Source organism: Sapajus apella, unplaced genomic scaffold (genome assembly GCF_009761245.1).
Source record: "Sapajus apella isolate SASKATOON/1434 unplaced genomic scaffold, GSC_monkey_1.0 scaffold71, whole genome shotgun sequence".
Taxonomy (NCBI): Eukaryota; Metazoa; Chordata; class Mammalia; order Primates; family Cebidae; genus Sapajus; species Sapajus apella.
In genome coordinates this window covers 1184909-1195778 of record NW_022437011.1, presented here as the reverse complement: position 1 = coordinate 1195778, position 10870 = coordinate 1184909, and the positions used below count along the sequence as shown (strand labels likewise).

The window sequence follows — 10870 nt, the reverse complement described above, 5'->3', positions numbered from 1 at the left end:
AAGAGAATCGCTTGCACCTGGGAGGTGGAGGTTGCAGTGAGCTGAGACTCCAGCTTGGGTGACAGAGTGAGTCTCTGTCTCAAAAAAAAAAAAAAAAAAAAAAAAAAGGCTGGTAATCTCAGCACTTTAGGAGGCCAACGCAGGCATAGGCAGGCAGATTGCTTGAGCCCAGGAGTTCAAGAGCTGACTGGGCAACATGGTGAAACCCTGTCTCTACAAAAAATAAAAATTAGCTGGGCCTGGTGGCACATGCCTGTAGTCCCAGCTACTTGGGAGGCTGAGGTGGGAGGATTGCTTGAACCTGGAAGGTCAAGGCTGCAGGGAGCCATGAACATACCACTACTCCAGCCTGCAGGAAAAAAAAGAAAAGAAAAAGAGAAAAAAATCTCAGGCCTAAAGGATTACAATGAATCATTCATCTAACATTTAAACAGTCAACCCTCTGAACCCACAGGTTCTGCATCTGTGGATTCAACCAACCAGGGATTGAAAAAAATTTTAATTATCTGTATTAGGCCGGATGCCTTGGCTCATGCCTGTAATCCCAGCACTTTGGGAGGCCAAGGTGGGCAGATCACCTGAGGTTGGGAGTTCGAGACCAGCCTGACCAACATGAAGAAACCCTGTCTCTACTAAAAATGCAAAAACATTAGCCAGACTTGGTGGTGCATGCCTGTAATCCCCGCTACTTGGGAGGCTGAGACTGGAGAATCACTTGAGCCTGGGAGGCGGAGGTTGTGGTGAGCCGAGATCTCGCCATTGCACTCCATCCTGGGCAATAAAAGTGAAACTCTGTCTCAAAAAAATAAATAAATAAAATAAAAATACAAAAAATAAAAAATTGTCTGTATTGAACATGTAGAGACTTTTATTCTCTAAACAATAGAGTATAGCAACTCTTTGCATAGAATTTCCATGGTATTAGGTATTATAAGTAATCTAGAGATGATCTGAAGCATACGGGAGGATTATATGCAAATACTAAGCCATTTTATGTCGGGGATATCCACACATTTTGATGTCCATGAAAGGTCTTGGAATCATTCCCCATGGACACTGAGGGACAATTGTAACTACACAGTGCTTGTCAGGCGACAGATAACACGCTAAGGGCTTTGCATATTTAACTCATTTAATTCTCACAACAGCCCTGGGAAGTATGTTGTACTGCTATTGTCCACACTATAGAGAGGAGGACTGAGCACAGAAAGTTTGAAAAACTGTCCCAAAGTCACATAGCTTCTATGTGGCAGAGTCAGACTTGAGTCCATACTCTCTTTTATTTATTATTTTTTTTCTTTTTAACTCTAATCTCTTAGTTGATCTCTTGACACAAGGCTTCAGAATAAAATAAAATAAAATAACTCTAATTTCATGACAGATTATGGAGTCCATACTCTAAATGGGAAATTAGGTAAAGGGGAAGGTGGAGCCTACTGTGAGAGCAGTGAAGCCATAAGGCAGGACAAGGCAGATAATTTATCCTGGGAACTATGGGCCACTCTGGTGGTTTTAATTAGGAAATGGACATGATGAGGTTGCAATAGAGTCAGAGAGGGCGGGAGAGACATAGAGGAGGCTGTAAACAGGGCAGAGTCGTGTGCATCTTGGACTAGGCTGGTGGTGGTAAAGAAGAAGGCCAGGCATGGTGCCTCGCGCCTGTAATCCCAGCACTTTGGAAGTCTGAGGCAGGTGGATCATGGGGTCAGAAGTTTAAGACCAGCCTGGCCAAGATGGTGAAATCTGTCTCTACTAAAATTACAAAAAATTGATGGGTGTGATGGTGTGTGCCTATAATCCTAGCTACTCGGGAGGCTGAGGCAAAGAATTGCTTGAAACTGGGAGGTGGAGGTTGCAGTGAGCCGAGATCGTGCCATTGCACTCAAGCCTGGGTGACAGAGCAAGACACCGTCTCAAAAAAAAAAAAAGAAAAGAAGAAGAAGAAAAGAGGGGGTGGATGGGGGTTGGAGAAAAAACTGGACACAGGACCTATGGGACTGGCTCACGGATGGGATGTGGGGACAAGGGGGAGATGTCAGGTTTTAGGACTGAACACGTGAAACGTGAATTGGACACACAGGAGGAAGAGGAGAAACAGGTTGGTGAGTTTGGCCTTTGACTTGTTGGGTTGGAGCTGACCTTGGGACAGCATGGTAGATGGAGAGGGGTATGAAGTGGGCAGTGCAAGCCCCCTAGGGTCAAGGAGGGGGTCTAGGAAGGAGGGCCCCTCAGCACAAAGATGGTCCTGTGGGGAGGGAGGAGGCCCTCAAGGGCAGTCTTCCTCAGAACCTCCCAGGGTATGGTTAGAAATGTAGGTCTCAGGCCGGGCACAGTGGCTCACACACTTTGGGAGGTGGGTGGATCACTTGAGGTCAGGAGTTCAAGATCAGCCTGGCCAACATGGTGAAACCCCATTTCTACAAAAAAATACAAAAACGTAGCCGGGCATGGTTGCACACACCTGTAATACCAGCTACTCGGGAGGTTTAGACAGGAGAATCACTTGAACTCAGGAGGCAGAGGTTGCAGTGGACCAAGATTGCACAATTGCATTCCAGCCTGGACAACAGAGTAAGACTTCATCTCAAAAAAAAAAAAAAAAAAAAAGTCGGTCCCACGCTTCACCTGGACCCATGGCAGCCACCTCCCTGGGTGGGGCCCAGGCCTCACCCCCTTATAGGCTCTCCAAGTGACAGTGAGTTGGAAGGATTTAAGCTCAGCTCAGTGAACAGCAACTCAGAAGACCTGAGGAGGAGCAAGTGCTGCCAAAGACGTGGAGTTGCTCACAGGCTGCCTCCAAATACTGTGGGTCGCCACTCCCCTAGTGAGCTGGGGAGCTCAGCTCTCTGACCAGACTGGCCTGTTTGCTTCCTGCCCTTCCCTTTCCCTCCACATTCCCACAGGTGACTCTTATCATTTTCTTTCTTTCTTTCTTTCTTTTTTTTTGAGATGGAGTTTTGTTCTTGTTGCCCAGGCTGGAGTGCAATGTGCGATCTCGGCTTGGTGCAACCTCTACCTCCTGGGTTCCAGTGATTCTCCAGCCTCAGCCTCCCTAGTAGCTGGGATTACAGGTGTGTGCCACCATGCCCAGCTAATTTTTTTGTATTTTTAGTAGAGATGGGGTTTCATTATGTTGTCCAGGCTGGTCACAAACTCCTGATCTCAGGTGATCCACCCACCTCAGCGTCCCAAAGTGCTGGGTTTACAGGCGTGAGCCACTGCACCTGGCTCCTTACTATCTCTTTCACCTTGTTTACGGCCTGCTCATTCTGCTAGGCCCTCAGGGTAAGGTCCAGTCCATGGACCTTATCACACACAAGGTCACATATCATCTACTCCTGACCTCCTCTCCAGTTTTCTTGCTCATTTTTTCCTTCCTGTTTCCTCCATCCACTTCCCCCATGAAACATTCTGCTTTTCCTGAGCCTTCCATGTGCCCTTGGCATGAGTTGTTCCTTGTGCTGGAAATGTCCATCTCCCCACCCTAATCCCATCCATTCTTCCTGACCCTGCTCAGAAGCTGCCTTCAGTAAAAGCTCCCTCAATATGCTCCCCTCTGGCTGGGCACAGTGACTCATGCCTGTAATCCCAACACTTTGGAAGGTGGAGGCGGGTGGATTGCTTGAGGTCAGGAGTTCAAGACCAGCCTGACCAACATGGTGAAACCTGGTCTCTAATAAAAATACAAAAATTAGCCAAGTGTAGTGGCGGTTGCTTGTAATCCCAGCTACTCTGGAGGCTGAGGTAGGAGAATCGCTTGAACCTGGGAGGCAGAGGTTGCAGTGAGCCGAGATTGCTCCACTGTACTACAACCTGGGCAACAGAGCAAGATTCCATCTCAAAAAAAAAAAAAAAAAAGAAAGAAAGAAAAAGAAAGAAAAAATGCACCCCTGTTTTCCTTAAACCATGGCATTGTACTATACCTCACCAGCAGGCACTCAGCTCCACCAGCCTCTGGACACAAGGAGGGACATGCAGGTAATCTCCAAACAAATCTGGACACTTCTTGGGAGTACAATCTCCTGTCTCTTTCAACTCTGCATCTGCCTTACCAGGAGCACAGTGCCTGGCACAGAGAAAATGCTCACAGGACCTCATGCAGCTGGAAGGGACCCTCTAAGGCAGAAATTAGCATGAGAAAGCCCCAGACCATCTTCAAGGACTTTAGACCGCTGAGCACAGGAACATGGATCATCAAGGAAAATTTGCTGGCCTATGCTCATTTCCCTCACCAAATTGGTAGAGTGGCAGGACCATGTCCTAGGAAGTCACAAGCCTATCTCTATATGTGGCCTGCACTTTGGGTTTGTGGCCATCACTATTAGGTTGAGTCCTATCTGACTATACCCAGTCCAAAGGTGTCACATGGTCAAATATAGAAGTCAGAAGCTTGGTCCCATCTCCCAGCATCTCACTTTGTCAGGCCTCCACATCTTTCCCCGTCTGACATATGAGTAGGCTGACAGCCCCTTTCCCCAACACAAGGAGGCTGGCTTTCGAAGGAAACAGGAGGACTCTCTCCCACCCTCACGAGTCTGACTTGGCTTCTCTGTCCTCCTTTGCTTTGCTCTGGTGGCTTGTATATTTTTTGAGCTTTGTTCCTACAGTTGGATAATCTTGAGCCGCCGAAGATCCTTAGGATTCCACCAATCCACTGTTTTCCAAATTTGCCCCAGCCTTACCCCAGACCCAAAGACTCAGGGGCTCCAGGGGCCTGGCGATCTACATCCTTAGCAAGGTCTTTAAGGGAGTCACTCATCCCCCACTGCACTCTTTTTTTTTTTTTTTTCCCCTTAAGCATCCAGGAAAACCAGCATTCTTTTTTTTCTTTTTTTTTTCTGAGACAGAGTTTTGCTCTGTCGTCCATGGTGGAGTACAGTGGCACGATCTTGGCTCACTGCAACCTCTGCCTCCTGGGTTCAAGCGATTCTCTTGCTTCAGCCTCCTGAGTAGCTGAAATTACAGGTGTTTGCCACCATGCCTGGCTAATTTTTTATTTTATTTTTTTTTATAGATGAGATTTTACCATGTTGGTCAGGCTGGTCTTGAACTCCTGACCTCAAGTGATCTGCTTGCTTCGGCCTCCCAAAGTGCTGGAATTAAAGGTGTGAGCCAACATACCCAGCCCTGTATATTTTTTGAGCTTGTTCCTACCTATAGTTGGATAATTTTTTTTTTTTTTTTTTTTTTTTTTGAGACAGAGTCTTGCTCTGTTGCCCGTGGCGTGATCTTGGCTCACTGCAACCTCTGCCTCCTGGGTTCAAACAACTCTCCTGCCTCAGCCTCCCGAATAGCTGGGATTACAGACCGGCACCATCACAGTTGAGTTGGGGTTTCACCATGTTGGCGAGGCTAGTCTTGAACTCCTGACCTTGTGGTTCGCCTGCCTCAGCCTCCCAAAGTGCTGGGATCACAGGCGTGATCCACTGTGCTTGGCCCAGTTGGATAATCTTGAGGCTCTAAAGGTCCTTAGGAATCCATCAATCCACTGTTTCCCAGACTCAGGATCTCCAGGGGCGTGGCGACCTGCATCCTTAGCAAGCTCCTTAAGGGATTCACTCAACCAACCCCACCGCGCTCATGTTACAGGCTGGCTCATGGATTGCAGAAAGCCCTCCACTGAGAGCCGTCCCATCTGAGTTCCAGCCTAGGCTCTCATCAACCTGCCAAATCATCTCATCTCTCTGGGCCTCATTGCTTCCATCTGTATAACGGGGACGATCACTTTTAACCTGCCTAATTTGCAGAGTTCTTGGGATGGTTAGAATAGCAGAAGGGGCGGGAGGCAGGCAGGCTCAGCGGGAGAAGAGATTTGCACAAGGTCATCTACCTCTTCATCTGCTTGTTTTGTGCCGGGCGAGGGAATTCTGCCGGGAACAACTTGTTGGGGGAGATGACATTCTAGTCCACAATGAAACCAGTAAATGAACCAGATAATCACGATAAAGGGGTTTTCGAGAGTCAGGGCAAAGGTGTGTGTTGGGGGAGGGAGGGTCTGCCCAGGAAGGGTCACTCTGGCAGAGCACTGGTGGTCGGGGAGCTGTCCCAGGAGGTCCTGGAGAACTGTCACAAGCCCAGCTGTGGCAGAGCCGGGAGGCCCTCTCGAGCCCAGCCAGGGCGCTCCCAGGGCCCTCGGAGCCGCGGCGGGCGCGGGTCTTTGTCTCCCACATTTTCTCTGCCGCCTCTCCCGACCCCCAGCGCTGTTCCGTCTCTGACCCCGAGTAACTTGTTGGTTTCCCCCGGGCTTTGTTTCCCGGGGGTCACCGCCTCGCGGACGCCGGGCAGCCGCCCCAGCCCTCGTGGGTCCTGCATCTGACACCCCCTCCGGCCCCCGCCCCCTACCCGCTCGGAGACAGGGGTCAAAGGCAGCCCGCGTCACGTGGTCGCCGAGCAGCACCGAATCGGCCGGGAGGGCCGAGGGAGAATCCGGGTGGAAGCCGAGAAATCCAGCCCGGATAGCAGCGCTCCGTCCCGCCCCGGCCCCCGCCCCGGGGCGCTCACCGCACGCCCACCCGCCGCCCCGGGCTCCGGAGCCCTTCTCCGACCGGCACCCACGCGGCATCACGAGATCGAACCCCGCTCCCAGCGGCCGCGATTCGGTGAGGTAGGCGCTGGGCCGAGGGGTAGGGGGAGACGGGCCGGGGGGCCCTGGGCGCGCGGGTACGCCCCTCTGGGCTCCGCGGGCCCGGGGGGGCGAGGCTGCGCGCCCCAACTTCCAGTCTCCAGGGAGACCCCTCCCCGCCGCGTGACGAGGGTGAGGCTGCGAGCTGCCCCGGGCACCGCCGGGCCGGGACTGGGGGCTGGGCACCGGGAGGGAGCGGGAGCGGGAGGGGGAGGAGAACGAGTGGGAGGCGGCGGTGGCGGCGGCGGCGTGGAGCGGAGGTGGGAGCGGCGGGAGGCGGCGGCGAAGGGGTTAACCTTGGCCGGGGCCGGAGCCGGGAGGCGCATGCACGGCCGGGGGGACCCCGGCGTCCTGCTTCTCGCCGGGAGCGCCGCTTCCCCCGCGTGGCGCCCCAGCTGAGGCAGGTAAGAGGCTGGGAGGGCCCGGGCCTGCCAGTCCCCTGTCGCCGAGCCGGCGTGGCCCGAGCCGGGCGTGCAGGCCGCGCGGGGCCCCAGCGGCCGCCGGCGCAAGTTTGGTGCGGGCGGGCGCCGGGCGGGCGGGTGTAGTCGGCCGGGCCCCGAGCGCGGGGGTGGGAGGACAAAGGGGTGGGGGGCCGCGCGGGGCCGGGGGGCAGGCCGGGGTGCGGGCGAGGGCAGCGCGGCAGCTGTAGGTCACGGATAATGTCACTCACGAGGAATGCCCCCTCCCCCTCCCCTGCTCCCGAACAGGGGAAACTTTTGTCTAGCGAGGGAGGGGGTTAGAGGCCGGGTCCTGCCTTCGCGAAGGCTAAGGCAGCCCGACCGGTTTTCTGCGGGCTCGGAGCGGCCTGGTCTCTAACCCCCCTCCTCCCTCAGGGTCCTCCCTTTGCACGCAGGTTTTTAACGCACGGGGACAGGGGTGAGGAGGGGGAGCCTGTGGGACGGCTGGGTTCTGGGACCTCCCCGGGAATCCGGCGACTGACCACTTGGCTCTTGGCAGAGTCGAGCACCCCGGGCCCCTGAACGCCCCATCTTCGCTTCTCCCCACCCAGGAGACCTTTCAGAATGGCCTGGGGGCAGTTTTGCCCCCTGGTCTGTTCAGAGAGACCTGGGTGTTTGTCACTTTCCAGCTGTGTGACCTTGAGTGGTTTCCTTACCTTTCCCTGGCCTCAGTTTCTTCACCTGCAAAATGGGGAGAATAGTATTTGCTAGAGTAAGAATGAGAGGAGTGTATGCTACTTCAGTAAATGGTGGCATGCTTACATTCAACAAGTAATTTCACATTTACTGCGTGTTAAGCGCTGGACTAATTCACTGCTTTACATACATTCTCTCATTTAATTCTGCCACATTACTATTAACCACATTGTATGGAGGGGAAACTGAGGCACAGAGTAGTAAAGGTCACACAAGTAGCAAGTGGTGGAGCTGGGATTTTACCTCCCTCTCCCAGCCTGTGTCTCAACCACAGAGCTCTGCAAGGTCTTGCTGTGACAACTCACAGTTTATTTCTTCTTCTTCTAGTTTATTATTTCTTCTTCTTCTTCTTTTTTTTTTTTTTTTTTTACAACTTTGGCCTTGTACAGTTTCATTTTCAGTTGAAATTATGGGGACATCTGTCCTCTTCTCCATTTCCCCCACCCGCAGGTAGTGCTCCCTTCTGCCTGGTACTTGTTCCAAGTGAGGTCTTGTGTCCTGGCTCTTGTTAGCGTGGCCAGCTGGAGCAGGAGAGAGGTTAGCTGGAGCCTGGTCCTGGAGCTCCGTGATGGTCCAAGTGCCGTTGCTGGCTGCTGGGTCCATGGCAGTGTGGGTGGTGCAGGGAGAAGCCCGTCTCCTTGGCTCTGACTGGAGACAGCTGGTGGCTTTGTCAACAGGCCTCTCTCCCTGGCACCCAGGGATAGCTGAATTTTTACTTTTCATTCAGACCAGGTCACTTTCAGATCAGCAGGGGCAGAGGTAGGACAAGGGTGCTCTTGTGTAACTTGGCCGTGGCAGGGTCCTCACTGCTAACTAATGGACAGGTCTAGATGCCCCAGCCCCAAAGTTCTTGAGGATAGTAATAGTGTCAGGATTGCAGAACCCTAATGGAGAATGCATGTGTGCACAGGTTCCTGAGCCCAGTTAGTGCGATGTTGGGCACCCTGTAGGCCTCAGTAAATATCCCACAAGTGAATGTGTGAGGTGGCTCACACTTCTGTTGGCTTTCACACCCTGGGCTGGCCCAATCATTTGGTGGGGGTGACATCTTATGAGTACTGATCAGGCTGTGATTGAGGGCCTTGAGTAATCACTTTAGAAATGGAAAACAAATTGCTGCTTAATTAACAACATCTTAAAATCTAGGGCTGAGAGAGAGTGTGGTAGGTGGAGGTAGATAATGAGAGAAATCCTTGGAGAAGGGAAGTTTGTGCATTTCAGCCCTACCTGCTCCGAGGGCTGTTCAGCACTGTGTCTGGGATTTGCAGGGTTTGTAGGCTTTTTGAGGGCCCTGGGAGTCGGGGGCCCTCCTGGGCTGATAGTTCATGGTCAGCTTGTAGAAATAAATGTGGAAATTCCATTGCTTTGCTGGACATTGAGGGGGCTCAGAAAAGCAGGACATTGAGTGAAGGAGTTGGAAGGCTGACTTGCCATATGGTCAGACTGTCCTTGTCATTGTGGTCAGAGCAAGAGGAAAGGCCTCTCGGGGAATCAGCAAGGAAAGAGAGAGCCCAAGTAAGCAAGATAACATGATAGTGAGCCTCCTGTCACAAGGAGGTATGCGAGGAACAGTTTTGCAATCACAAATGGAGGATGTGGTCAAGAATTTAAGATCATAGACTCGGGCTGGCATCTGAGAAACTCACCAATGTACTCTGGTCTCAGCAGCACAGAGCTCTCTCTGCCCTGGGCTTTGGACCTGCTTGGCTGTGCTTTGGCTACCCTTCCATGCTTCGGGACCAAAGCCAGGCCTGCAAGTCTCTAGAGGCTGGGCAGACTTCTACTGGCCTGGAATTTGGATTTGAGTATATGGCCTGAAATATCTGGGCTGTTTGGAGGACTTGGACATTCTTTACTTGAAATGGAACATTAGGGTAATTTGTGAAATGTGTATGGAAAACGTCTGTGGCTGAGGGTGACAGGGGACACAAAATGGGGTGAAGTCCCGCTGGATCCTGGAGAGGCTGTTCTGATGGGGTAGGGAAGATGAGGATTCGAGTGATGGCTGTGGGGCAGGATCTGATCAGTTATAGATGGGTTTGGAAGGTCAGTGGAAGGAAACGCCCTCTGCTTATTGTCAGCAAGGCTTCCTGGAGGAGGAAGTGTTTTCCAGGGTGCAGCCTGGGGGAAGGGGGACAATAGGAGACAAGATTGGGTTGTGGGAGCCTGCAGTGCCCTGCTCAGGAGTTTGGATTTTATTGTCGCCTGTAGAGAGGACAGAGGGTTGTAAGTAGCTCATTGACTCGATGCCTGTTCCTGTGCCTTGTGTCAGGCACTATGCCAGGCTCTTCACAGACACCCCATTGAAATCTCACAATACCCTGCAAAGTAGCTGCTGCTGCTGCTGGTAACCCCTACCGCCCCTGTCCCATTTTCATGTTTGGAAATAGAGGCTCAGAGGGGTGGAGTCACTTATAGAGCTGGAATTTGAACCCAGGCCTGAACTATTTCTGCCTTACCATGTTGGTTCTCAGGGGTCTTTTGACCAAAGATGGTAGCAAGACTGGCAGAGTTAAGACCAGCCCAGAGATGGTGCTCATTATGGTCCTGCAGAAAGCCGACCACAGGCTGACTCAGGCAGTGGGCTGAGACGGGAGGAGGGGGAAGCTGCAGGACTTTGTAGCTGTCTTGGAGTTTGAGGTTGTCACAGGTGCTCTTAAGATTTGGGAAAGAACCCTTAAGGGACAGTATTACTGCTTTCAAATCCCTGAAAGGCCCTCTACAGGTAGGGGGCATAGTCTTGTCCTTCAGGGCTCCCGAGGTTGGAGACAGCAACAAGGGTGACAGCTCCAAGGAAGCTAGCTGGGAAGTAAGCTGTTGGAAAGAAGGCGGGAACAGCAGGGCTGAAAGTATGCAGAGGGTGCAGGAGGGTGTGCCAGCAGGGTCAGGCCTGGGTGACCACTCTCAGTTCCCTTTTCACCTAAGAATCTTAGCATTTGCATGGTGCCCAGCCCACTTCCACCCTCTGCTTTTCTCTTTTTTTTTTTGAGACAGAGTTTCGCTCTTGTTACCCAGGCTGGAGTGCAATGGCGCGATCTCGGCTCACCGCAACCTCCGCCTCCTGGGTTCAGGCAATTCTCCTGCCTCAGCTACA

General features: G+C 52.4%; 1 protein-coding gene across 5 annotated transcripts in view; it reads left to right on the top strand.

Moving 5' to 3' along the window:
* The first annotated feature begins 6307 nt into the window (after positions 1-6307).
* Positions 6308-10870, top strand: part of NDST1 (N-deacetylase and N-sulfotransferase 1) — a 70960-nt gene continuing 66397 nt past the window's right edge. For 2 of the 5 annotated variants that reach the window (XM_032250201.1, XM_032250197.1), the window contains exon 1: positions 6308-6604. The gene's annotated coding sequence lies outside the window, so the exon portion shown is untranslated. Of the gene's footprint in view, positions 6605-6892; positions 7027-7129; positions 9651-10870 lie in introns of those variants that run through there. The other 3 variants (XM_032250198.1, XM_032250202.1, XM_032250200.1) reach the window with 3 other exon arrangements.